This window comes from Sus scrofa, chromosome 14, assembly GCF_054392235.1.
Source record: "Sus scrofa isolate SSC_HxYL_T2T_F1_AM1 chromosome 14, Sscrofa_HxYL_maternal_Yorkshire_Landrace_v2.0, whole genome shotgun sequence".
NCBI classification, from domain to species: Eukaryota; Metazoa; Chordata; class Mammalia; order Artiodactyla; family Suidae; genus Sus; species Sus scrofa.
In genome coordinates this window covers 103,783,324-103,809,645 of record NC_139396.1, presented here as the reverse complement: position 1 = coordinate 103,809,645, position 26,322 = coordinate 103,783,324, and the positions used below count along the sequence as shown (strand labels likewise).

The 26,322-nt window shown below is 54.7% G+C and overlaps 1 protein-coding gene across 28 annotated transcripts in view; it reads right to left on the bottom strand.

The window, feature by feature from the left end:
• ZMIZ1 (zinc finger MIZ-type containing 1) overlaps positions 1–26,322 on the bottom strand; it is a 192,538-nt gene that overhangs the window by 61,797 nt on the left and 104,419 nt on the right. For 4 of the 28 annotated variants that reach the window (XM_084997415.1, XM_084997425.1, XM_084997421.1 and 1 more), the window contains exon 1: positions 7,514–7,702. The exons of 12 other annotated variants lie outside the window; for them this stretch is intronic. The gene's annotated coding sequence lies outside the window, so the exon portion shown is untranslated. 12 more of the 28 variants (XM_084997413.1, XM_084997423.1, XM_084997418.1 and 9 more) reach the window with 4 other exon arrangements.

The window sequence follows — 26,322 nt, the reverse complement described above, 5'->3', positions numbered from 1 at the left end:
TAGACTTACGGCTCCTTCCTCAAGAAGGAAATGAAAGTGGGCGTCTGTGCTGGCCCAGCCACCCTTCCTCCAGGGCTAGGACACCAAACGGCCACCAGCGGAGGGGGCGGGGAGGAGCCCTGCAGCCTCTCATAGGGACAGAACAAGCGGCAGGCACCCCTGCGCCCCTTCTCAGGCTCTCCTGTTCCAGCAGCCACAGGCTCACAACACACAGCGTGGGGAACACCTTTGCAAAAAGGGAATGGAGGCCCGAGGTGTGGCCGGGCAAGGAAGAACCCAGGCTCTTGAGCTGGGAACCTCAAGAGAAACCAAAAGGCCAGCTGGCTTGGGAGCTAATCAGACACTGCAAGGGTACAGAAGTCAACCTGATAGTAAGGAGGGCAATTACGGGGAGCCAGACACCAAGACCCCCCATCTCATTCACTGCCTAATACCACCCTGCCTGGCCAGGCCGGTACGGGCAGCTGTGTTTTCTTCATTAGGAGACAGAGGCTTGGAGAAGTGAAGTGACTTGCCCAAAGTCACCCAGTAAACGACAGATGTGGGTTTCATAATTACTCCCCAATGCTGTCTTGGGAAGGCTGCTGGGCGGCCTCATTTAAAGAACCCGGGGTGGGGGTGGGGGTGGTGCAAGGCAGGGAAATCCTGCGGGGCCCTGTGCTTCACAGAAAGGATAGCGGGGAAGTCCAGGGCCCTGTGCATAGAGGGGGATGGGTAGGAGCTGCTAACAGAAAGGCAGACAGAGGCCCTGGGGCCCTGTCACGCTATAGGTCCATGATAACAGAGCTACAAGCCCCTTGAGACCCTCCAGCACTGTCCAAAAGAACCTTCTGGGAGGACAGAAATGTTCAACCACCGCACCATCCAATATGGCAGCCACCAGCCCCATGGGGCTACTGAGAACTTGGAAACGTGGCTAGTGTGACGGAGGCACTGAACATCTCATTGCACTTTATCTAATATGCCCTTAAATAGCCACATGGGGCTAGTGGCCTTTCTATCAGATAACACAGCACGTCCAGTGATTCTTCCTGCAGGTGGAGCCCTGAGAAGGCAAAGGCCCTTGCATATCACATGGTCAACTTGGGAAGCCAGAGCTGGACCAAGAGCTCGGACCTCTCTATTTCTTCCTGGGTGACTGCTTTTGCTGCAATCCACCCATGCCCGGGCTGGTCACTTAAGAGATATCAACTGAATACCCAACACTGAAACAAGTCATGGACAGCCTGTCCAGCAACTTACAACCAGGTGGGGATGGCACCTGGTGGTCAAATGACCACATCAAACAGACTAATGTAAGGTTGTGGGTCCCAGACATACAAAGGAGTGAACAAGATAGCCAGGAGACAGGGTTGGGGGTGTGCGTGTGTGCTGGGGGCAGGGGACCAGGGAAGACCTCCTGGCTGACGACATTTGAGCTGGGCCTGGAAGTGGCAGGGTGGAAAAGAGGTGATAGAAAGAATGGCTCCCTGGGCTTTTCTCCCCTCCCCCTGAAATGTGCCCCTCCCCATTTTCCACTGCCCTCCCTGCCCTGAGTAGGGTCTGAACCAGAGGCCGTCAAATCTTCTGTGCATTGTGAATCTGCCAACCAGATCACACTCTTGGAGAGCGGTCAGGGTGTGTATAAATCAACAGTGGCCTGAAGCTCTGACTGCGAAGGCATTGAGGGGGTGTGAGGCCAAACTCCCGCCAGTCCAGAGGCTGTCCCCTGTCACCTCTCCCCTCAAGTCTCAGTCCCAGGGAACCCTCCTGGGGTGTGGCTGTAACCCTCGAGGGACTGGGAGCAGATTCCACAAAATGAAGTTCTCTTTTTTTTTTTTCCTAGGAGACAGCAGGGGGGAGGCCTGGACAAGTTCTACCAAGTTCCAGGCCTCCTCAGAAGAGCTGGCTGCCCTCGCCCCCCACCACGGGCAACCGCAGAACAGGAACCTTGCAACAAGACACGCTTTCCATTGCGTCAGCAGAGGCAGGGACATTCCCACAGCAGAGCTGCAGCCTCGCAGGGCTCCCCCACTTCCCTGCACAGATTCCCGCCTCGACCCAGCAGCATCCCTGCGCCCAGAAGCCCTTGGAGTCCCCGGGGTCTCCGTGGCTCCCCTGGCCCCAGGGGTCAGATCTATTTCAGCAGTGGCTCCACCTCTCATGCTTACCTCCGCTGCTTCACCTGGAGGGACAGCCTGACATTTGTTCCCCTTTCCACCCAAGGCCCAAATCCTCCCCATTTCCAAAATCAAGGGCCGCCTGGGAAGAGGTTCGGGCTACCCCAGCTCCAAAGCCATCACTTTCCCCCTGCCTTCCACAGCTCTTAGGGTGGAGGGAGCATAAGCCTCTATTCGTTCAATTCTCCTCGCCCTGGTGAACCTTAATATTCTCTGCTGCATCTTCAAGTGCTGGCGGTAGCATCCAAAGGCAGGGCTAAGCCTCTTTCTGCCTCCTGTCTCCTCACCACACACACACACACACACACACACACCCTCTCTAGCACTCTTGGAGTGGAGTCTCTCAGAGATGAGAAGAGAGGTCCCCCCAGAGGGAAGTGACTTGCCAAAGGTCACACACTAATTTGGCACCAGATCACAGATGTTATCACTTGAGCACTAGGCCCTGGGAGCCATGCTGCTACCAACAGCATCAGAATTACCTGCAGGGACTTTACAAAACCAAGGCCAAATCACAGAGGCTGGGCCCTACCCCACAGCTACTGAATCTCCAGGGTGACTGGGGAGCCTTGGCCTCAGGGAATGTGGTATCCTGTCCAAAGTCCCGTCCTTCATTTGCCACACATGCACAAAGCACCCACTAACTGTCCTGGGTGTAAGGCTTGGCTTTGCCCCCAGGGTAGGTGGGGGAAGTTGGAGAACCCAACAGGGTTGTAGGGGCTCCAAGCAGGATTTGGTGCCATGGCTGGGGTGACTTTTGGGCAGGAGGGCAGCAGACCGCCTGGAGGCCCAGTCTGATGCTGAAGACCGGCTGCCAGTCAGTTTTGCAGGGCACTCAGCACATGAGACTCTGGAGATGGACAGTAGTGTGAGTGTCCCCAGGAGGTGGCTACAGGGAAAGGCACAGAAAGCAGGGGCCCTGAACACCACCCCCACCTCATTCAAGGGGACTTGGAACTTGGGACTGTCCCCAAAGATCCTCTTATCCTCAAGCTCCCCTGGATGGGCCTTGAAGACCCCCTCTTGGGTGTGCTGGGGTCCCTGGCAGAGAGCCAGCCCCTATTCAGACCTCCCTCTTCGGTCAGCTCAGGGCAAAGGGGAGCTGGAGGCTTGCTGCTAGGGGCTTGGCGGGGGGCACCTAAGGACACAGGAGCAAAGCTAGAGACAAAGTGACCTCATAGGGCTGGAGGAAGAAAGTGAAGCAAGGCACCATTACATCTTATATAAACCTCAAGTTCAAAATGGCAGACTGGGATTTGCAGTGACCATGAGAGGGCACCAGCTCCACCCCAGGTCTGCCCTGCCAGGTGACCTTGCAGAAGGAAGTCCCTTTGCCCCTCTAGCCCAGGAGCTCCCAGAGAGGCTGGAAGTGCTTCCAGCGTAGGGGCCTTGTTTTTCCCTGAGCAGGCTCCCCTGTGAGGCTGCTGCCTCTCTGCCAGGCCCTGGGGGAGTTCCTCCTGCAGCTGAGGCTTCCAGAAAAGCAAGGGTAAGTGTGGCATCGCCAACGCCCTATGACATGAGGGGCAGCAGCCCTGGCAGGATGGAGCAAAGGATATCCTGTGTTAGCCAAGGAATTGGGTATGCCCCCATTCTTCTCCCTGCTGCGGTTGGCACACCCCCCGTTGGGGTGGTGCTAATGAACTCGGCCACGGCCCCACTGACGGGGTCCTTCCCTGCAGAGAAGAGCCAGCCTCTCCCTTAGGACCAAAGCTACTTCGATCGAGGTAAACACCTCCCTCGCCCGAGAGCCTCTCTCCCTCTCTCTGCTCTGCCAGCACAGAACTCTCTGTTCCTGGGGACTCAGGGCTGAGCTGGCTCTCCCGCCCGATCGATGGATGACTTCACAGAGACTGACGCCTACCGGGCACCAAGACAGTCCTCAGGGAGGTCTGAGGCTACTCCTGGGACCGCTGCCCACCCCTGCCCCCTGGCTGACCTCTGCTGGGTGGCAGTGCTCTGGAGGAGGAGTCAGAGACCTGGGGTTCATGCCACTCGCTGGGTGACCTTGGGCAAAACTGAATCTCAGCTCTCTGTTATGCTAAGTGGGAGCACTTGGCTTGTCTACGCTCTCCTCACTGAGAGGCTGTCGGAAAATACAGTGCCAGGAAACGGAAGGTCCCTGTTACCAACCAACTCATCCTGCACTATCACACCTGTGGGCTCTGGTCTAGTGTCCTCACCTGCACTGTCACACCTGTGGGCTCTGGTCTAGTGTCCTCACCTCACTTCTGCCCTAAAACTCCAGCCTAGGCCAGAGCTGTCCAATGGAACTTTCTGCTACCGTGGAAATGTTCTGTGATCGGAGCTGCCCAGGCTGGTAGGCACCAGCCACATGTGGCTGCTGACCATTTGAAATGTGGCTGGTGAAAATGAGAAACTGAACTTTTAATTAATATAAGTTTATAAACAGCCACACATGGTTAGGAGTACGAAACTGAATGGCGCAGTTCTAAACACAGCTCTGCCATCCCTACTCCTTGGAGTGTGACCCAGCAAGAGTCATCGGGAAGCTCCTGGATAGGGACTCTGGTGGAACATCTGTGGGAGAGTCTCCTCTCTCTGACTGGCTGACATCAGAACTCATCCTTGGAGCTCCCAGGGACTGAGCATGGCCAGGCTGTTTAGTACTCGGCCAGCACTGACGTACCTCTCTTTCCATCACCTCCCTATTCCCACAGGGGAAGCAGCATGTGGCCAGCTTTCAGCTCATGCAGTTGCTCAGCAGTCCCTGAGCGTCCACCACCTGCCAGGCAGTGTATCCTGTGATGAGTAACACATGGCCCCTGGCTTCAAGGAGCTCACAGTCAAGGCTATGCTCCTGCTGCCTTCCTCTGTCCCCCGCTGGGTGGTCTTGGGCACATCAGCTCTCCCACCTGAAACAAGACTCCCAAGTCCCTTCAGCTCTCCCACCTGAAACAAGACTCCCAAGTGCATAGGCTGTGATGAGAACCAGGAGGCAAAAGAGAGAGAGGGAGAGATGAAGGGGCTCTGGTCGAGAGGGAGGCTGTGCAGAGGGGTGGAGACAGCATTAGGAAGCAAGTCTCAAACTCTGGGCAGGCAGTTGCTTCCGGTAAAGACCCAGATTCTCACCAAAGCATCGCTGTTTGGTGGTTTCTCACTAAGGAAGTTCAGCGTAAAAATAGCTCAAGAGGGGACTTGAATCCTGCTAGTTGGGGGGTAGTCACTGCCTGGCTAATATACAAAAAAGGGGAACAGGCTTACTAGTAGCCACGTGGACTCCAAGACTCACTCCCCCACATCCCCTGTGGTGGGACAGGGCTTTCTGCTCTGTAGTGAATGGGAGATGAGCTTTCCTCCCAGATCCCCAGAACTGGAGGGGCCTGAGGCCCTATATATCATCTGGGATCACCCCGCTTTCAGGGTGCCTAACCCTGACTGCTCTAACTCATTCCCCAATCAGATTTCTGGCCCACTCTGTGGCCCACTCTCGAGGATGGGCCTTAAGAAGCTCTCTGGTACCAACTCCTTGCCAGCTGCCTCAGAAGACCTTCCTGCTGAAGGAGCTACCAGCCATGCCTAGCACCCATCTGCCAGTCCAGCCTGACGGTCAAGGGCAGAGGACCCAGGCCCCCATCCTGAAAGTGACGGTCTCCTAAAGCCCATTCTGGAGGCACCACCTCCTTTCACTGATTCAGAGGGTTAGGACAGGGGAAGACAGCCTGACCTCTCCCAGTCTCACTCAAGGTGGCTTCCAGTTGGACTCAGGAATTGGGACCTATCTGATGCCCCAGGCACCAAGGGTTGTAAGACCCCAACACCAAAACCACGTGCTTCTGACCACCAAGACAGACCTTCAACCCAGGCTTGAAAACCCTCTCTCCAACGTCTTAAAGATCTTCACAGATCTTAAAAGATCTCCAAGATCTTCAGAGACTGGTGTCAGGTACCCCCAGAAAGGCCTCTTCCTGCCTTCGAGTGCAAACCTATTTCTCCTCCTCCTCCAGCTGCCTGCCCAGCAAACACTTGTCAGAAGTCTATTCTGCACCCACCACCTCTCCGCAGGGCGCCTTACTGCAATGGTGGATCACCAGCGCCCATGGGGGTCTTGGGGCGCTTTCAGCATTAGGGCTGTATCCTGACAAAGGAACAGCTTGAAGTTAAGGACCCTTGGCCGTTGCCTTCCCCGAAGGCTTCCTGGCCGATTCTTATTTTGCAACAGAAGCCTTTTGAGGACAGAGCCTCGTAAAATGTCTGCTAGAGAGCCAACACTTCACCTTCGGGAGTGAGAGATGAGGGAGCACCCTGGCCCCAGGGCCCGGAAAAGACCGAGGGCCCCCAGTGTGGGCACACAAAACGGGCCCGGTGCACGCCGGTGCCACTCGCGGCCAAGCCTCGGGCTGACACCATGCAGCACACGGTGCTACCCACAATGCACCGGCCCTCCTCTGTCACACACAGGCACGCACACTCACCCCCGCTCCCGGAGGGAGCCGGGGCCCAGCCTGCGGGCGCCCGGGTGCCGACCCCTCCGGCCCCGCACTTACCTGGAAGTTGCACCGGCCGCGGACCCGCCCTGGCGCCTGCGGGAGGCTGGGGCTCGGCCGGGGACGGCCGAGGCGAGCGACTCCGGGCAGGGTTCAGCCGGCGCCGAACAAAGGCTGCGCGCAGGCAGCGGGCGCCGCCTGCATCCCCGCTCCGCGCCGGGGCGGCGGCGGCGGCGGCGGCGCGGGGGCCCGGGCGGCTCCGGCGCCCGCTCGCTCCGCGCTGCCCGCTCCGAGGGCGCTCCGGCTCCCGCGCTCTCGCTCGCTGCTGCCCGCCACCGCCGCCGCCGTCCGGCTACCGCACCGCACACATCAATTATTCATCGCCCGTCTCCAGCTTCCCGGGCGAAGCCAATCACAGGCGGAGGCTCCGCTAATGGGGCCGCCGCCGCCGCCGCCGAGGAGGCAGCCAGCCGCGCGCCCGGGCGCAAGCGACAGCCCTCCGGGGACGGGGATGGGCCGGGGGCGCGCGGGGGGCGGGGGCGCAAGGGGCGCGCCAACGAAACTTCCCACGGCCCGCGCCCTGCGCGGCGCGCCGGGTACCTAGTCCGCGAGATCACCCACCCTCTGTTCGGCCTCGTGGGGCTGGGGGCTCGGGGGAGGCCAGGCGCGCTGCGGCGGGGGGGAGGGGAAGGAGGAGGAGGAGCGCGGGAGGAAGATGAAAGGCTAGCAGACCTGCCTCGGCGTCTCCAGGGAGCCCTGGCTCGCGCGCGCCCTCCCCGCCCCGCCAGCCTCGCCGTCCGCACCCCCGCCCCCCAGCCAGCCGCCCGCACTCACTCGCGCGCGCAGACCGTCGGCCCAGCCACTTTGCTGAGAGGGAGCGCGAGCGAGTATGAATCGGAGGCAGCTCACATTTCAAACTTGCACGCAGGGGTGGTGCTGGTGCACGCCGCCGCCGAGCGAACGCACGACCCGACGAGCAGCGCTCTAGCCTCCGGGCGGGGGCGGCGACCAGGCCCCCTTCCCTCCCCCGTCCAGGCAATTAATTGGAAGCAACACTTGTGCGAGTGGGTCTCCCGGAACGCTGCCGCCCGAGGGGGCCGCCGGGAAGGCGCGGGCGGTGGATGACTTCGGGTGTCTCCCGCCCCCCAGAGAACCCTCCTAAGTGGTCATGCTAATGAGGGTCCAAGGCGGGGTGGGGGCGGAGGAGGGAACTGGCCTGGAGGTGGCTTCGGCCCGGGGGAGGGGAGGGGGCGGGGCAGGACTGGGGCATCCGGATTGCGACCCGGTTTAAAGGATTTTCGGAACGGGTTAGGGGACGGAGAAGGCAAGCGGCCTGGCATCGTCCCTGGCACAGAGGCCCCTGCCACCCCTGGGATTCCCCGAGGCAGGGTGAGCGGGCGCACGTACGCTCGAGCTCCCCGACTTCGGGGAGTTCCTGTGCCCTGGAGCCAGAGGCAGTAGGGAAGCCGGGGGCGGCTGCTGCGCGCCGCCCCGCCCCGGGAGCTGCTGCCTTCCTGACATTGCATCCTGTGGTGGCCGCGGCCTCTTCCTTCTAGCCTGTCCGTCGCAAGGGCGCCTGGCGCTGAGCTGAGCAGACACCCCTGGAAGCCCACCCGCCGCCCTACCACCCCAAAGGGTTCTACGCTCCTCCCTTGTTTGTTTTGAGAGAAACGAAAAGACGACCCTTTGGGGAGAAACTTTATTTAAAGCTCCTTCCCCAGCCCCGCCCCCCTGCAGGGAAAGTTTCTCGAATGGTGACCTAACTGCCCAAACAATTAGGAAGGTAAGTGGGGCCCCATCATATACCCTAGAGAAAAGTAGCTGGAACTGTCTTTAAAATCTCCTTTATATTGGACAGCCCTGCACTGCTCTCCTTGCCATCATGGGGAAATGACCAGGTCTACTCGCCTTTGACTTTGCTTTCCTGCCTTCATCCCTGATTACCGCCCCCACTTCCCCACCCTTTTCAGTCTGAGCTCTGGCTGGCCCCTAAACCTTAGTGTCTTTTCTACTGCCAGCCCTGGAAGTGGCTGAGACAAATCACTTATCTAGAAATTATGTTCTTGCTCCTTGTTTGACATAAATCGTTAGCAGGCTCTAATCCCACCCACTGCCACTTGAAATATCGCTTTCAGAGATGGCATTTGGAAATGCAGTTGTCATGGGCTTTCCCTCCGAGAAGCTGGTTAAATGGATTAATTCATACTTCATAACTTGCTGCCTTTTGGACAAGAACTAGCTTCCTGCAAGAGAGATTAATTGGCATCGCCTTCCTGTAGGGCCAACCCCGGGTGGGGGGTGTGGGGGGGCAGCCAGGGGAGACTTTTCTGCCCTGTCCAAATTTCAAGCTCTGCCCTGTCTCCCCTCCTCTGAGTGGCCTTCCCTCATCTTGGGTTTAAAATGGCTTCTTTAGGGACAGTTATTTATTCACTGAGATGTCCACTGGGGCCCTGCCCAAGCAGCTCCACAAGGAATTGGGATCGGCCAGTGAGGATCTCGTAATCTTTCTCTCTTTGGTTGGCCCAGTGCCCACTGCAGAGCCAAAAGCCCCCAGACTCCAAAGCCTGGTGCTCAGTCCATGACACTCAGGAACAGAGGAGGCACAACAATTTGGCCCACTTTTCAGAAGAAAACACTGAGATGGCTGTCCCCAACACCCAGTTTCTAACATTAATCTGGTTTTGAATGATGTCAGGGCTCAAACCTTGATTATACAGAATCCAAGCAGCCAAGACCTCAAATAACCAGAATACCGTTCTCCTAGATGCTCCCCTCCCCAAGTCCTGTGCAACAGGAGTTCACAATACTGGTCCAATTCTTAATATCTTTGGAGCCACCAAAGACCCAAATGTCTAGAACTTCCAGGTTCATTCCTGAAATACCTTGTCTGTGTTGGTACCGTGTGGCTCCAGGCACTGAATTCAGAAAAACTACTCCTGTAGGTTGAACCAGAATTTGGACTGGAATTGAGCAGAGATTTACAACCTAAGGACTCAGACCTGGCGGCCCTGCCTGAGAAACCAATGAGAGCCCTACCACTCCCCTCCCCCACCCCCAGCGTCTCTCCCAGGGATCTACTCTGGAAGGAGCCCCAGGGTGGAGTGAGAGAAGACCCTTGATGTGCTTATTTAAGCTTCACAGGCCTGGGACCAACTGACACTCCCCAGGTGAGAAAAAAAAAAAAAAAAAAAAGGGTAAATACTCTCCATTTGCAGATTTACGCAATTAGGAAAACAAATTGTTTTTAAGAACCCATTCAACCAGCCCGAAACAGGAGGCCTCCTAGCCAAAGCCGAGGCTTTCACATGCAAATTTCAAGGCCTGTTTGGTCCTATTTATGCCCCTCTCTGGTCCACTAGGTTAGCACGCTCTTAACACTGTAAGCCCGAAATCTGGAGAAATATGAGCACTCCAAACAGTTCCTGCTTCAGAAGGGCTTCTCCCCACTTGCTCCACTCTACTTCTCCAACTTCCAAAGATTTGCTCAAAAGCCTGGGGCCCAGAGTGGCCTGCTCCACCCCCTGGGCGCCTGCCTTGATAAGGATCTACAGGAAAGAGACTGCAGACAAAGGCTCTCTCCACCTCTGCACGCAGTCACTCGACGAGCTCGCTGAGTGACCTCGGCGAGGGGGGCACAGCCCGGGGGAATGACTTGGGAGGCAGAAGAAAGGAAGAAGAAAGAGAGAGCTGCGGCCCGGTGCCGAGGCTCCTTGATGAATGCCCGCGAGCGCTTGGGAAGCCTATTCGGGGATCAATAGCTGGTGGCTTTTCTTGCGGGTGTTTGAACTCCTCCTGCCGTGGGCCCTGGCGAGGAGGAGCTGCCAATAAATCACAGCACTGCAGCCGGGAAGGCAGCCCCGGCTTACACTGGAGGGCTTGGGAGGGAGGATGCTTCACCCGGCTGGGGAGTTTGTCGTGCGGAACCCACCTCCGCTGGACCAACCAGGCCATGGGGGGAGGGGACCACTAAGGCAGAGTCTGGGATGTGGGAGGAGCCTCCTCCAGGCCTTCCCAGCTCACTGTCAGAGGGATGGGCCACCTGGATCCTGTCCCAGCCCTGTCCAGGAAGGAGGAAAGAGCAAAGCCACTGAAGATGTAGGTGCCTGGGGTGGGGAAGAAGTGGTTCCCAGGGCCAGGGCCAGATCACCTCTTTTGTAAGCCTTTGTGTGTGTGTGTGTGTGTGTGTGTCCAGGGGAGGGAGGCCTAGGGACATACAAAAACCCCAGCTCCCTGCAGGTGAGACTGAGAGGCATAACAATGAACCCCAGAGCCACCGAGCCAGGTCTTCCTCAAGCAGGGCTTTCTAATTCAGCAGGTCTCAACAAGGACCCCCGTGACTCAGAGATGTTACCCATGTGGGCTTCAGCACCCTGAGGGAGAATAAAATAAACAAGGAGGACCCCGGGTGGCGTCCACGGGAGTGTGGCAGGCATGAGCTCAGGTCTTAGGAGCTGCTTGGCCATCTGTCCATACAACTGGTCCTTCTCAGGATGCATGGAAGGGCGTGCAGGACATGGAGTGGGTTCAGTAAAGGCATGCACACATACTGGGGGTAAGTGGCCATGGAGCATCTGTCTACCAGCTTAGCTGCCCCAGGAAGGCTCTAGCAGCTGCACTGGACATCGACTTGATTCAGAGGCTCTGCCTCCAGGGAACTTTTTATGGGGCTTCTGTCCACTTCTGAGGGATCAGGATACAAACTCCCGTGTCCTTTGATAACCCTGTTCTCTCTGCTGCTTTCCCTTCCTGCTCTGGTCAACTTCCTTAATTCTACACCCACAGTCCAGAAGAAGGAAGACACCAACTGAGGTTCGGCTCCCAGCCAGCCAATGCAGGTGTCCTGGCCAGGTCTCAGGACCCCAACCACACATGAGGGCAGGAGGGCGCACTTCCACTGGGTACACAGAGCTGGGAGCCCCAGGGCTGGATTCAGGCCTCTCCTATGTCCATAGTCATACAGAGTTCCCAGTGACAGAGTGCCTGCTGGTTGCCAGGCACAGTTCTAGGCACCTTCCAAGTATCATCAACGCTATCCTCACCTCTGATAAGGTATGAGGATGATGATGATGATTAGTCCTTTTAGGGCCACACCTGCAGCATATGGAAGTTCCCAGGCTAGGGGCTGAACTGGAGCTGTAGCCGCCAACCTATGCCACAGCCACAGCAACACCAAATCCAAGCCAAGTCTGTGACCCACACCACAGCTCACGGCAACACCGGATCCTTAACCCACTGAGCAAGGCCAGGGACTGAACCCGCATCCTCATGGATCCTAGTTGGGTTCATTAACCACTGAGCCACGACGGGAACTCCTGATAAGGTGTGATTATTATTGCCACTCTGTTGCAGAGGAGAATATCGAGGCATAGAGAGGTTGAGACAACTTGCAGAAGGATTTAAACTACCCAGCCATCTGGCTCTACAGTTTGCACCAGTAACCATCATACTATATTCCCAAGATGGGCATCTGGGGTCTGGAGAATGACCATCAAAGTCACGCACTGCATTAGAGTTGGGATGAGCGTCGTGTCCCCCTGACTCTTGCTTAATGTTCTTTGCAACACACCACATTGCATATATGGAAATGTTTTCTTTCTTTGTGTTTCTTTTCCCTGTTTAGCATCTGTGCTATTTAAGCAGCCACCTGACAGTCTGGGTTGGCCAGGGCTCCACCTGAGAGGGGGGCGATGGAGTCAACGGTGGAGAAGGAGACTTCCATGGCTCAGAACCTCCTGTCCCTGCACCCCACCCCCTTCCTGGATTGATCCCCCAGGAGGGCCCTCATCCCACCCTCAGGCTGCATTCCCAGAAGTCTGCACTTGGCATCAGCCCAAATCCTATAATCATTTCATTAAGAAAACAAAACTAACCCTTGTCCCACATCTCTATCGGCACCTCTGAGGAGCCCTATGATTGTGAGGTTACTGGGGATCCAGGAAAGCCTCCTGCCAGGCTAAAGGAGGAGAGAGGGTGGAGAGGGGGGACCCAGGAACCAGGCAAGACATGGTCACTCAGGTGGCTTCCGTCTGTCCTGAGGAACTGCCTGCCCTTGTACCCATTCAGCAGGGAAGGCAACTGCGCCCTAGGGTGTCTGTCCATGCCCCTGGGATGCCTGCAGCAGCCTTTCAACTATGCAGAGAGGCCAGAGGGGTTGGAGCAGAGAGAGGAAGGAACTGGCCAGGTCACCGCTAGCTGAGGAGCTATGGAGGGAAGGGATGTGCCTGGATTTGGAGGCTGAGGCTCAAGAAACAAGTACTGACTAGCTGGTGGCCCTGGACAAGTCACTTTGGCTTCCTTGGGCCTTCATCTCCTCCTTTGTAAAATGGGAGTGAGTTGCTAGGGAGGACCGGAGGAGGTAAAGTGATCATTCGATCATGCACAAGAGGTCGAGAGGCTGTGGTGGCGTGGGCTCCCTTCCCCCAAGAGATGCTGAGGCCCTAACCCCCAGGACCTGGGAGTGTGACTTTTTTGGAAACAGGGTCACACATGATTAATTTAAAATGAGGTTGCTGGGGTGGGCCCTAAGCCCATATGACTGGTATCTTTATGAAAAGTAGAAATCTGGACACAGAGACAGACATGCACATAGGGAGAAAAGACTGGAGTTCTGCTGTTATGAGCTGGGGAAATACCAGAAGCTAGGAGAGAGGCCCGGAACAGGTCCTTTGCAGGTGCCTTGAGAGAGAGCATGGCCCTGCCGCCGAGACACCTCGATCTCAGACGCTGGCCTCCAGAACCGTGAAACAAGACAGTCCTGTGGTTCAGGCCACCCGGTTTGCGGTGCTTTGTCGTGGCATTTCTAGCAAGCTTATACACATGGTGATGCTGCCAAAACCTAGGATGCAACTCATTGTTCCTCTGCTCAAACCGCTCCTCCAGTGGCTCCAACTCAGTCAGTGTAAAAATCCACGTCTTTCTTATCACCCACAAGACCCCACGTGACCTGGCCCCTGTCACCTCCCTGACCTCATTTCCTTCCGGTCTTCCTCTGGTTGACTCTGCTCCAGCCTCCCTGCCTTCAGGCTACAAACGCCCCTATGCTCTTCTTCGGGTGGCCAGGCTGACTTCCCACCTCCTGCAGGCCTCCATTCAGGTGACACCTCTAGAAAGCCTTCCTCAGCCGCTCTGCCCAATGCTGCGGCCCCTGCCCAAACTGCGTACCTCTCTCCTGACTTAGGGTCCTCCTTAGCAGTTATGATTGATGCATTTCACTTATTTCCCGGGCTAATGTTGTCCCCCTTGTTAGAAGCCAAGCTTCCTGTCAACGGTCACTTTTGTCTCTTTTTGTACATATAATATCGATAGGATCTAACATAGGCCAGGCAGATATATGATGTCTGCTATATGAATGAAGCATGGACCAGCTCCCTGAAAGAATAAGTGAATCAAGGAATGAATGAGGGAATAGTAATGTCTGTGGTGCCCTGTCCCGCTGCCTGCCTGCCCGCCTGCCTGGAGACTGGGTCCCTGACCTGCTGTCTGCAAGAACGTGGGTTGTTTCGCAGTGGAAGCAGCCTGTTCAGGCAGGACGCTCAGGCCAGCTAACAAAGGGGCTGCCAGAGATGGTGGGACGCTCGCCACCCAGGCCCCTAATGAATCTCTTCCCATTGATTTCTGGAGTTGCCTTTGAAGGGAAAGGACGGCCAAGGCAGCTCGAATGTCCGTGCCTCAGCAGTCCTGGGATGTTATTGCTCCTCCCAGGACACAGATTTGAGGGGTGCTTCCTTGACGGCCCCCAGTCAGACAGAGATAAGCTCCCTGCAGTTGGAAAGGCAGTTTCCCTTCCTGCTGAAGCTGCCCGTCTACCGGTCTGCCTGGCTGGGTGGCACACCTCCTTGTCTGGGTAGGGGCGGCCAAATTCCACTCCTGATGCTCCCCAGACAAAGGCTCACCCAGGCACCAGGATGCAGAGGAAGAAATGGGGCTCAGGCCACACATACTCTGACTCAAGCCTGGGGGCCCCAGTGGGGCTGAATGCAGGCTGCTCCAACAACCCTGTGACCTCAATGTGGCCTGCAACCTTCATGGCCTGTCACGCCTACCGCTTTCCCTGTCAGAGCCCCCACTTGCCTACTTACTCATTTAGCACTGGAGTAAAGAGAGCCTGGACAGGGAATTCCTGTTGTGGCTCAGCGGGGGTTACAAACACGACTAGTATCCATGAGGATGCAGGTTCGATCCCTGGCCCTACTCAGTGGGTTGGGGAACCAGCGTTGCCATGAGCTGTGGGGTAGGTCGCAGACGTGGCTCGGATCCTGTGTTTCTGCGGCTGTGGTGTAGGCCGGCAGCTGCAGCTCCAATTCCACCCCTAGCCTGGGACCCTCCATATGCCACAGGTGTGGCCCTAAAAAGAAGAAGAAAAAGAAGGAATGAGCTCCTGACAGTCTGGGCTGCCCAGGGTGGTAGTGAGCATTCTGTCAACTGAGGTGTGAGAGCTGAGGACGGGGAGCTGTGGCAGGGGTCCCACACCGGGGTGTCTGAGCCCTTTCTGTTTCAGGGTGCTGTGATAGGTAAGAGGAGAGAAAGGGTGACTGGGAGGCATGCCCAAGCACTTCGGTGCATCCTGGGCAAGAGTATAGCAGTTTTCTGAACTTCCTAAGCCCATTAAAGCTCACCGGGAACCCCATCATCTGGCGCTTCCTGCCCTTCTCTCCCAACAGTCGACAGTCCCAATAGTCCGATAGTGCCTACTGCTGTGGTAAGAGGGCACTCTCCCAGTCACCTGCTCCCTTCCAGCCCCGTGCTCCCAGTTCCGGGCAGCCCAGGGCATCTGGGGACTATTTTCACTCCTGCATCATGCTCCCAGAGGTCCCCCACCTCCCCGGGGCTCTGGACCTGAGCAGATAGGCCACGTAGGAATGTCTGTCTGGGGAAAATCCAAAGTGGCCGCCAGGGCAGTGCAAGGAGTGGGAGGCCTGATGTTGAAATCAGGATCTGCAGGGCTGAACTCGCCAGGTGGGAACAGCGCCTGGAAGCCAAGTTCCCAAGTGAGATACATGCCGCCTGGGGAAAGGCCTGGGGACTTGCGGTGTGACCAAGGACAGGTCACTCTCTCTCTCTCTCTGGGCCACAGCTTCTCCACCCAGTGAAGACCTCTAGTGCAGAGGCGAGACTGCTCTTTGCTGCTGGGGACACTTCTCCCCAAGTCTGGCTGGAAGGCTGCAAGAAGTGCCACTGTTGAGCTGACCCCCACTGATTTCCCATAAAGGATGGAGTGGGCCAAGCAAGATGCCAACAACACACAGTTGGCCCTCTGTAATTGCAGACTGCATCTTCCCATCAAAAATTAAAAAAAATAAATAAAATTTTCCCAGAAAGTTCCAAAAGGCAAAACTTGAATCTGTCACATGCTAGTAACTACTAACATAACATTTACATTGTATTTCCAATTATTTACTTAGTATTTATGTTGTATTAGGTTTTATAAGTAATCTAGGGATGATTTCAAGTACCTGAAGGCATATCATTTTTGGTAGACTGTGAGCTCCATGGGGCAGAGATTTTGTCTGTTTTGGTTAATGCTCTATCCTTGGTGGCTTTATACCTGGCCCATAGTAGACATGTAACAAATATCTGTTGAATAATGGTTATTCACCAAGTTATTATCCCATGGAAGTGGGATTTCAGCTATTCGCTAACTTCTTTTTAATTTTCTGCATGCCTTAATTGTTCTATGAGGAGTATGCATTATTTTTGTGAGGAGATATAAACACCCTATAAAACCACTTTCATTTCAGAATTAAATGAATTCAAAGAAACGACTTTCCCCAACGTGAAGAGTGCTGTGCATCATCTTCAGAAGCGGTAACTTGAGAGGCAAGCATAGAACAACTCCACGTCATCAACTGGGCTGAGAGTCACCACCAGCCATCCCTTTCTTTCTACTTACAGCACAGTCCCACCCCAACAGTCTCTTATCTGGAGGAACAGCCTCCAAATTGTTTTCTCTGCCTCTAGCCTAGGGCCCTCGTCTACCTGAGGCTTTCTCAAAAGCAAATCTAATCACACTACCCCCTTGTCTAAAACCTTCCCTGGCTTCCCAGTGCTGCCAGGATCAAGTGCAAGTTCGAGCTCCTTAGATTGGACTCAAGGTCCTGGAAGATCTCTAGTGCAGAGGTGAGACCCCTCTTTGCTGCTGGGGACACTTGTCTCCCCAAGTCTGGCTGAAGGCTCCAAGAAGTGTCACTATTGAGCTGACCCTCACTGATTTCCCATAAAGTTTGGAGCAGGCCAAATAAGACACCAACAACACACAGTTGACCCTCAGTATTTGCAGACTGCATCTTCTGATTAAAAATATTTTAAAAACAGTCTCCAAGAGGACCCTTGTGCCAGCCTCAATCTGGGTTGCTCCAGTCTGGATGCCTCCAGCAAGTCCCTTGAAGGCATTTATAAACCCTGGTTCACCCACCTTTACTGGAGGTGTGCTCTCTCCCCAAATTCACATGCCAATCATAATGTTGAAGAGTGGCTGGGTCTCAGTCTACAGCTGGAAGGAGAAACTGCCACGAATCCAAGGGAGGCAGGAAAGCTAAACCCCATTTTCCCACCAATGGGGGGGGGGCTTGTCCAAGAGGAAGATCATCATGGGGTTCCTGGCTCCTCTTCCCCTTGGATAAGCCCTGGAGCCAGGGACCCCATGATGAATTTGAAAAGTGGCATAAGACATGGGCCAGCGGCTTCGGTTGGGGCTCTCAAAGAGGGAAAAAAAATCAGCCCTGAGGATGCTATGGTTTGGGGTCAAGCAGCGCCGCCTCTTCCCTGCCTCAGTTTCCCTGTCTGGGAGGCAGGCAGTATTTTGAGATGCATGGTAGGAAGGCACAGCTCTGGGAGCGCTCCTGCTGCTCCCTTCCAGCAAAGGGAGCCCATGCCCCACCCCTCGGGCCCCAGACAGACCTGGGAGTGTGGTGTGTAATTGAATTTGGCCTAATTACCTAATTGTGCTGAGGAACAACCAGTACTGACAGAAGCTTCAAATGTCCGGGGTGGTTGGAAGCCAGGAGCCAAGAGGCAGCCTCCAGATTCCCTAGGCATTCAGGGCAGCAGGGCCAGCACCAGCACCTTCTCCCTTAACCTCGCAGCTGCTTGGAACCCTGGGGAGCAGGTGGCAATGGTTTCCACTTTACAGATGAGGAAACTGAGGCTCAGAGAGAAGCATCTTGCACAGGGATACCAAGTCAGAAGAAGCAGAAAATTTGAACCCACATTCCTTCTGCACCTGGGGCCTTTGCACATGCTGCTTCCCTTGCCTGGAATTCCTTTTTCTGTCCTCTCCTTTAGGCAGGTTTTCTCCTTGGAGCCTTCCTGCAAGAGTCATTTCCTTGAAAAAGCTTTCTTTAAGCACCCAGGCTCGTGGCCCCCTCCACGTGTCCTTTATAGAGCTTGTCACAATGATTACATCATCATCCGAGGGCACTTACTCCAAGTCTGTCCTCTCCATCAAGTCCTGAGCCCCTGGAGGGTGAGGAGCGCATCTGCCTCACTCACACTGCCCAGGCCTCCAGCACAGGCCTGGAGCACTGTGGTGCTTAATACATGTTTGCTCACGGATGAATAACCTCTAAATTCTAGGTTTTTTCCAGACACAGCCTGTTGGTTTCCGGCCATCACTGGCCTGGGCCTTGTGGGGTGGGAGGAGGGTCGGGGGCTCATCTGCCAGGAGTATTGCACCTGGGGCTACACAAGCGTCCTGCAGAGTTACAGGAGAAGGACAGGAGGGCCACTCTGTGAGGCCCTGAGCTGGGAGCTTCAAATATGAGATCCCACCACCTGGAGATGAAAGGACAGGCTCAGGATCACCCAGTTTGCAGGCAGCCAGAACTGGAAGCCAGCATTGCCTGAGCCTGGGACCTGGCCTCACCACCCCTCACCATGCTATTATCAAATGACAGAGTGAATGAACAACGCTAACCGACAGAGGCACGTGTAATTTAATCCAAAGAAAATCAGGTGAAGAGTGGAATTTCAGGTCTTAGGAAACAAGGAAGCAGAGAGATTATTAGATTCCTAAACACACACAAAGGCAGCTGCCCATTGGGCTAATTCACAAGCAGCCCTGCTCCTCGGATGCATCCAGGTCTCCATTCATCCAGGCTCGGGGCTGTCAAGCCTCCTTCCTGCTTCTGGGAGGCAGTCTGACCTGGTACCCAAGTGTGCAGGAGCGGGACTGCCTGGGTCTAATTCTAGCCCTGCCACTCACTAATTGTGTGGCCTTGAGCAAGCAATTAACCTCTCTGAGTCTCAGTTCCTTCTCAACATTTTTATATAAAGATGAAAGGAGAGGAAGTCTATGCAGTATTTTGCCCAGCGTCTGGAACATGGTAAGAACTCAATAAAAGTTCACTCCTTAATTGATTCAGAGTAGTAGTAAAATAATGGTAGTATAACAAGCAATAGGCCAGTGTGAGTAGTAGCAATGGCAGTATTACCTGCCATGGGAGTAAGAGTACTACTAGTAATAATGGAAGAGTAGTAGTGGTTAGTACCATGTCAGGCCGGTCCCAGCCCTGGTATGATGAGGGATGCTGGGAGGAATGCTCCCTCTCTCTGTGCCAGTCTCCCCTCAGATAAAAATAAGGGGCTGGGCCAAGTGACCCTGAAAGGCCCTCTGCACACTGACATTCACATCAGAGGGTGAACAGTGGCAATGACAATGAAACTACGACATACTATTTATACTTATTATATACCTCCTCCTGAACTCCAAAAAAGGCACCGTCCTCCCCTTTCCTCTCCAGCACACAGGATCCTCCTCCTCCACTCAGCCATCTTCCTCTCACAGCTGATTTGTGGGGAGAGGGTACTCTCCACCCACCTGCTTTGCCTCAGTCACCAGGATACCGTGTCCTCCTCACTGCACACAGGGCACAGCTTCCCCCACATCTCCAGTCTAATCCTTAACACTCCAAGTACCACAAACAACTGGGGGAGGGGGGGAGCTATGGTTACCATCACCTGTTTCCTGATGCTACTGCTAAGGCTCAGAGATGTTATGTCAGTTACCTGAAGTCACACAGCTTGAAAGCAGGGAGAAGGACATAAACCCAGGGTAGTCTACCTCCGTGGCTGGACATGCCACGTGGGTGATTTCCACACTTCAAAGGTCCTGTGCCCCACCCCCCTCCCCACCCTATTCAGGTGCTCCTCATTACCAGCCCTCCCCTGCTGACCTGGTCCGAGGCCTCTTTCTGTATTCAATGAAAAGGACATGGTCCCGCATACTCCATAGACAAAACCTCCCTCTTCCCATCAATCTTGAGTCCATCTGTCCCTGCTTGGTCCTCAGTGATTTAACTCCCAGGCCTCCACCAGCTGCCTGAGAGCCAGCCTTCAGGCATGGCTGGACTGGCCAGCCCTGGATCTTAAATAAGCGGTGGTCGACGACATTAAAAACCAGGAAGCCCTGGCAGTTTGGGGCATGTTGTCATATGACGTCTCACATGACGTCAGATGGCCCCGGGCACGGCGGCTGCCACATTAGGGGTGCTGGGCTCTCTGACCCCCCCAGACCCACCCTGTATTTCCCACCTGGATGCCATCGCTCTTTGTATCACCCCCTGGCTGTATGGACATGGGGGTGTTGAGGAAGCCCTTTCTGCACAAGGTCTTGAGGAAGTCCTTTCTGCCTGGGACCCAGACCCGAAGTGTAGCCGAGGCTGGACCAGGGCACCAGTGCTTGGGAGGGAACAGACCCTACAGATGGGGCTGCCTCCACACTCCGTCCTCTCTCTTTAGAGGGGCAGTGAGTGCCTTCTCCTCTGTTGTTTTTCTCCTCCCACAGTTCTCTCTTCATTTGGGGTAGGAGAAAAGAACCAGATGCAGAAGCCCTGTCCCCAGGGGTGGGCACAGCAATCTCTCCCCAGAGAGGCTGAGGAGCGGCTCACAGTCAGGCATATACAGTCAAGCATACGGGGCGTCTCGCCGCACTTGCCAGCGCTCGGCTTCCCCATGGAGCTCAACGGCACACCAATTTCCCGCCGTCTGTGCCTGGGGAGGCAGAGCTCTCATTTTATCTCTTCCTAGCCCCATTTGCACAGACACGGGTCCTTCCCACATTCGGGCCCCTTGCCTCCCGGCCTCCCAGCAGACGCTTAATTGGGAGGCAGTGATTCTAAACATCTGGGCTGCACATCTGAGAGTGGGCTCAGGACCACACGGAGCAGGGAGGAAATGGGAAGACATGCAATTATGTCACTTCCTCAGCGGAGGGTGCTCAGGAGGGGGATGGCACCAAATAGCAGCAGGCATTTCTGGGGGCATAGCCCAGGGCTGGACCGGGCGGGGCACCTGTGGACAGTGAGCCTGGGGCCCAGGGCGAGAGGCTGCAGGTGATGTCTGGGCAGAGGTGAGCTGTTGCCAGCGGGACCAGTGGTGCATGGAGCTGCGGTCCCAAGGGGAAAGGGGGAGACAAAGGAAATGAAGAAGAGATAAAAGGAGAGTGGAGAGGACAATGAGGGAGAGAGAAGAAAAGAGAGGGAGGGAAGGAGAAAGGGGGAACAGGAGAGGGAGAGAAGGAGTGAGGGAGGAGAGACGTCGGGAGAGGGGAAGAGACACAGGGAAAATGGGGAAGAGAGGGAAAGAGCCACAAGGACAGAAAGGCGGAAGGCTTTGATTGAGCTCAGCTTAGAGAGGGGCCCCGAGCTTCCAGGAAATAGAGTCACTGCGGGCAGCCCACCAGGAGAGCAGGGTCCCCCCCAAGAGAGTGCACTGTGGACGCAGTCCCAGGTCTCATCTCAGCCCAGCTACTCCCCAGCTGTATCACCCTGGGCACAGACTTCAGTTTTCTGAGCCTCAGTTTTCCCCACCTGGAAAAGGGGACAGAGCTTAGCCTCGGGGGCCGTTGCAAAAATCAAGGCTCTCACCCGTATGAAGTGGTGGCAGAGCACGGGCTCTCCCTGAACTGTCCCTGGCTGTTCCAAAGGCTCTGAGTTGGGAGCTTCCTGCCGGAAGTGGCTGGCCCTAGAGGGTTCCGCACACCACTTCCCCTTCAGCTTCTCCCGTAGTTGATGTGGGTCTGTTGACATTGTGTTTTTCCTAAGCTGTCCAGGTCTGTGAGCTCCTTGTGGATACGGACCGTCTCTAGGGTTACCTACGTGCCAATCACAAAGTCTGCTTAGAATAGGTGCCCAAGCACGTTTGTCGAAGGGGTGAATTAGCTTATCCTTTGCACCAAGTTCCTGCTGTCATTATAATTATGTGTGTGTTCAAAGGCAGACTCTTAGTTTCCCCCACTCAGTAATTCCTATTTCCTGCCAGAGACAATAGTGGCTCTTCATCCTAAACAGGTGAGACTGGGTCCTTTGGAATTCCCTACAGGAGTCCAGCCCCAGGCAGCATTTTCCACCTGGCCAACCTCAACAAGCCAGAAAATGTGCCCAGGAATATAATGAAGCATCTGTTAATAGCTCTTCAAGGAAAGTCATTGGATAGAGTCCCCAAGCTCTGGAGTCTCTTTCTCTCTGGACCCAGGAGTAGCAAAGGCAGCATGGCTGAGATGGCGATGATTACTTACAGCCACCTGCCTGGCCACCACCCTGTCCCCAGTGAGGGGGATTACCACCTTGCACAGCTTCTACTGCAAAACACAAACACCTGGTTGCCTGGGCAGCACCTTGCCAGGGTGACGTGATCCAGATGGTCCCTTGAGAGGCAGCTGGGTTGCCACGGAAACAGAACTGCTGCCGCTCCAGCCAGGAGACTGGGATTCTGGATCCTCTGGACCCCAAGCTAAGAAAAGTGAAGTGATTTGCATAAAGTCACAGAACAAGTAGGTCTCAGAGCCTGTGCTATAATGCAGGACTTAATAATCAGAACGATTATGTACAGAGCCCTTCTGAGATGCCAGCTTGAGTCAAGTATTTTGTACCCCTTATTTTGTGAGAGGTTGGGAGCTGAGGCCATGGTCACGTGTGGCATGGAGCTGAGCTGAGCCCAGGTCAGCCTGATCCAGAAGCCTGAGCTTGGACCCCTGTCCCATTCTGCCCCTTCTGTGGTTTCCAGATTTTGGCTCAGCATGTCCTGAGACCAGCCCTTTCCCAGCAGCCTGCTGGACCTGACTCAAGGGTCACTGAAAGCATGGAGGCCAGGAAGGCTGGGGGCCTGCAGGCTGAGACTACAGTTTCCAGGACCTGGTCCCTCCCAAGCCCTTGCTCTGCTGTGCACATTGACCTGGGTAGCTTATGAGGGGCAAGAGGATGGGGGTCTGTTGGCCAGGGCCTTCCTACCTGTCCTTGCTTGAGAGATGGGCCCTGGGGACAGGCTGAGTGGGACACTCACACTGAGCCTGATCCCTGAGAGAGAAAGCACAATCAGAGAGGAAAAGAGGCAAGAACTTGGAGTTGGGGCAGGCAGGTCCACAGCCCCCCACACCCCATCCCCTTGCTCCCTCCCATCTTATCTTTAGTCTTAACCATCCAAACAGCCATCCAGTCAGAGCCATCTATCCACCCATCTCTTGTCTTGTTAATGGAGAGAATTTTAGTTACTTTGGGCAAGTGAATAAATCTCTTTGTTCAACAGTTTTCCAATCAATAAAACAGATTGGTTCTTCATGAGGATCAGAGCTGATGTTCATAAAGTATCCAGGACAGAGTCTGGTATAAAACAGGAGCTAAACAAATTGTGCTTTTTTTTTTTTTTTTTTTTGGTCCGTTTTTTCAGGGCTGCACCTGTGGCATATGGAGGTTCCCAGGCTAGGGGTCTAATCGGAGCTGTAGCCGCCGGCCTACGCCAGAGCCACAGCAACACGGGATCCGAGCCGCGTCTGCAACCCACACCACAGCTCACGGCAACGCCGGATCGTTAACCCACTGAGCAGGGGCAGGGACCAAACCAGCAACCTCATGGTTCCTAGTCAGATTCGTTAACCACTGCGCCACGACGGGAACTCCCTTACTTTCTCTCTTGAAAGAACTTTAGGAAGGGTTGCAGGACCCTTCCCTAGGCCAAGGCACAGGTAAGGTGCTGCCGGCTGTCTAGCCTGTCTCAGTCAGCTCTCTACTCCTGTAGGCCACCTGCCTTCTGCACTGAGCCCAACCTGCTCTTCTTGGGGGAAAGAAGATGTGATCTTAATCCCGTGTGAACCTCTGCTATCTTGGAGACAGCTGTGGGCTTCTGGCCCTGGAGCCTCAGGAAGGGGCCATTCCCTAGCCTGAGTTAACAGGACCCCACTTATCAACCTACCCACTTGGAGGTAGGTGTGGGAGGCATTTATCTTGGCCCTACCTACAAATAGGTTCCATATTTTCCAGACCCCACACCATGACAAAGGGTCAGGCACAGAGTTTTGGGTTTCTTCCGGGTATAAGAGGCATCCTAAGAAAGTCGGAATGCTAACACGTATACAGCACTTAGTATATGCCAGTCCTTGTTCTAAGCACTATACATATGTTAACTCAATACCTATGATGTAGGCATTACTATCCTCTTTTATCAAGGGATGCAAGTTTGGCACCGAGAGGCTGAGTGACTCTTCCAAGGTCTCACAGCTAGAGGAAGGCTGGGTGGTTTTCACAGACACTCTGTTGCTTTTTTTTTTTTTTTTTTTTTTTTGGCTGCACCTGCAGTATGCAGAAGCTTCCAGGCCAGGGATTGAACCCTAGCCACAGCAATAACCAGAGCCACTGCAGTGTCAATGCCAGGTCCTTAACCCCACTGAGCCACCAGGGAACTCCCAGCAGAACCCATGCTTTCAATCCTTACTCCTCTCTAGGAAATAGCTGAATGGTTTCTGGGGAAAAAAATGTTAGAAATTGGGGCCAACCAGGAAATTGTGATAAGAACAGCTGACATGTCCTGAGTGTTTACTATGTGCCAGGCTCTCTGCGCCTCACCATCCATGGGACTGTGACTATTGAATGAGCTCAAAGATGTGAAGTTGTTTAACCCATCAACAAGGACAAATTGTTGTCAAATACTTAATATTGCCACCTGCAAGCAATTCAGGTGATCCTGACAAGCTCCCTGGCGTCATTTCATTTCCCAGAATTTCATTTTATCTTGGACATAAGAGTAGGGGCATCTTATGGCTTCAGGATGAGATATTCTTGTTTGAATCATAATTCTGGCTCATTTTAACCAAGTGGCCTTGGTTGCATCACTCAATCTTCCTAAACCTCAGTTTCCTCATCTATAAAATGGGGCAGACATGGAGGTCACACAGAGAGCAGTACTGGGAAAACACTGGCCAAATATTTGCTACCATCATGATTGAAAGGGGCTATAAATCAGTTTTTTTTTTTTTTAAACTAATCCAGATGCTCTGGCCTGGTTCTGTAAGACTAAACAGACAAAGCTGATGATAGCTGCACTGCTGTTAATTCTTGTCTGTCGATCTAACCCAGAAGGTATTTACAAGGCTGAGGCTGGCAATGCTTGCTTTAAAAGTTCCATAACCACCTTGCCTGCTTTCTGCCAAGTCCCTGCTCCATTTCACTTTCACACCCTTGAATCCCCTGAAATCCCTCCTCTGGGGGGGGGGGTGAGCATGCCAAGCTCCATCTTAAAACCAAAGCTCTGGCTTCCTTAATCCTCTTACCTGGCTTTTTCCTCTGCAGAATTAATTGCTGCCCATGGCTTTATTAACTTCTTGGGCAGCCATGGCATCTTCAGGGCCCCCTGGGGCGGTGGGGACTGTTTTGGCAGGACCTCTGTCCCAGATGCACCTTTGGGCTGGGTGGTGGAAGGCAGCGCTGTGGCTGCAAGGTGGCAACAACTTTGGTGCCTGTAGGCTGATGGCCCTGTGGCCTTGCATCTCCCCAGAGGCCGTGCATCTCCTCGGGGACACCTGCAGAGAAGCAGGGATAGGCAGAGCTCTGGTCTCACTTCTGCCCCTGCTGGGGCCACCTCCCTGCCCCTCAGAGCCTCAGTCTCTTTGGGGATCTCACAGGGCTGGACAAGGAAGGCCATGTAAAGGGCTGTGTCTGTTGGAGGATTACTGTCACTTCTCGCCCCCAGAATGGGAGCATTCATTGATTTCAAACTCCAAGAGCAGGGACTGTGTGTGGTGTATTTATATGTGTTTGTAACCCCTGTGCTTGGCACAGAGTGGACCTGGCACAAGATGCTTATCATTCCTTGCCCTGAAAATTCCCGTTTAGTGTTTTTTATTTTGAGAGGCATTCTCATACACATAACCTCATCATTTCTCCCGTAGCCATGAAGGTAGAGAAATGCAGTAGATGCTACTGACCATGGAAGAAACTGATGCTGGAGGCAGGGGCATGGCCTGCCCAGGAGAGGCAGAGGTAGAAGGTGGTACTCAGCTCCCGGATAGTCAGCTTCTAAATGTGGCAAAGGGGCAGGTCTGCCAGTTACAGTGGTGATAGAAGATAGAAAGTTTCCTTTTTAAATTTCCATCTTCAAGTCTAAATAAGTAAGTAACAATACGAACACGAGTGGGACTGGAATACAGAGGAGGGGGTGGGGGTGGGAGGATGGGATGCAGGTGACAGAAATCGGGCAAGTGCCTTGTTACTGGCATCAAGGATGCCTGATCACGCACCCTCTTCTTACCATGGGCGCTGTGACTCTGCCGGGCATCTCTGCCAAGCCAAGTGCTGGAGGTGCATTCATTCACGCCCTGACCCTGAGGAGCCCCCAACCAATAATGGATGCTAGATGCTGGATACCCACCTCCTTGTCCTGGCCCCTCAGGCTGACCAAGGGGCACATTCCACTCTGTCTCCAGGAGCTCCCCATAGCAGGTACAGTGCTCAACA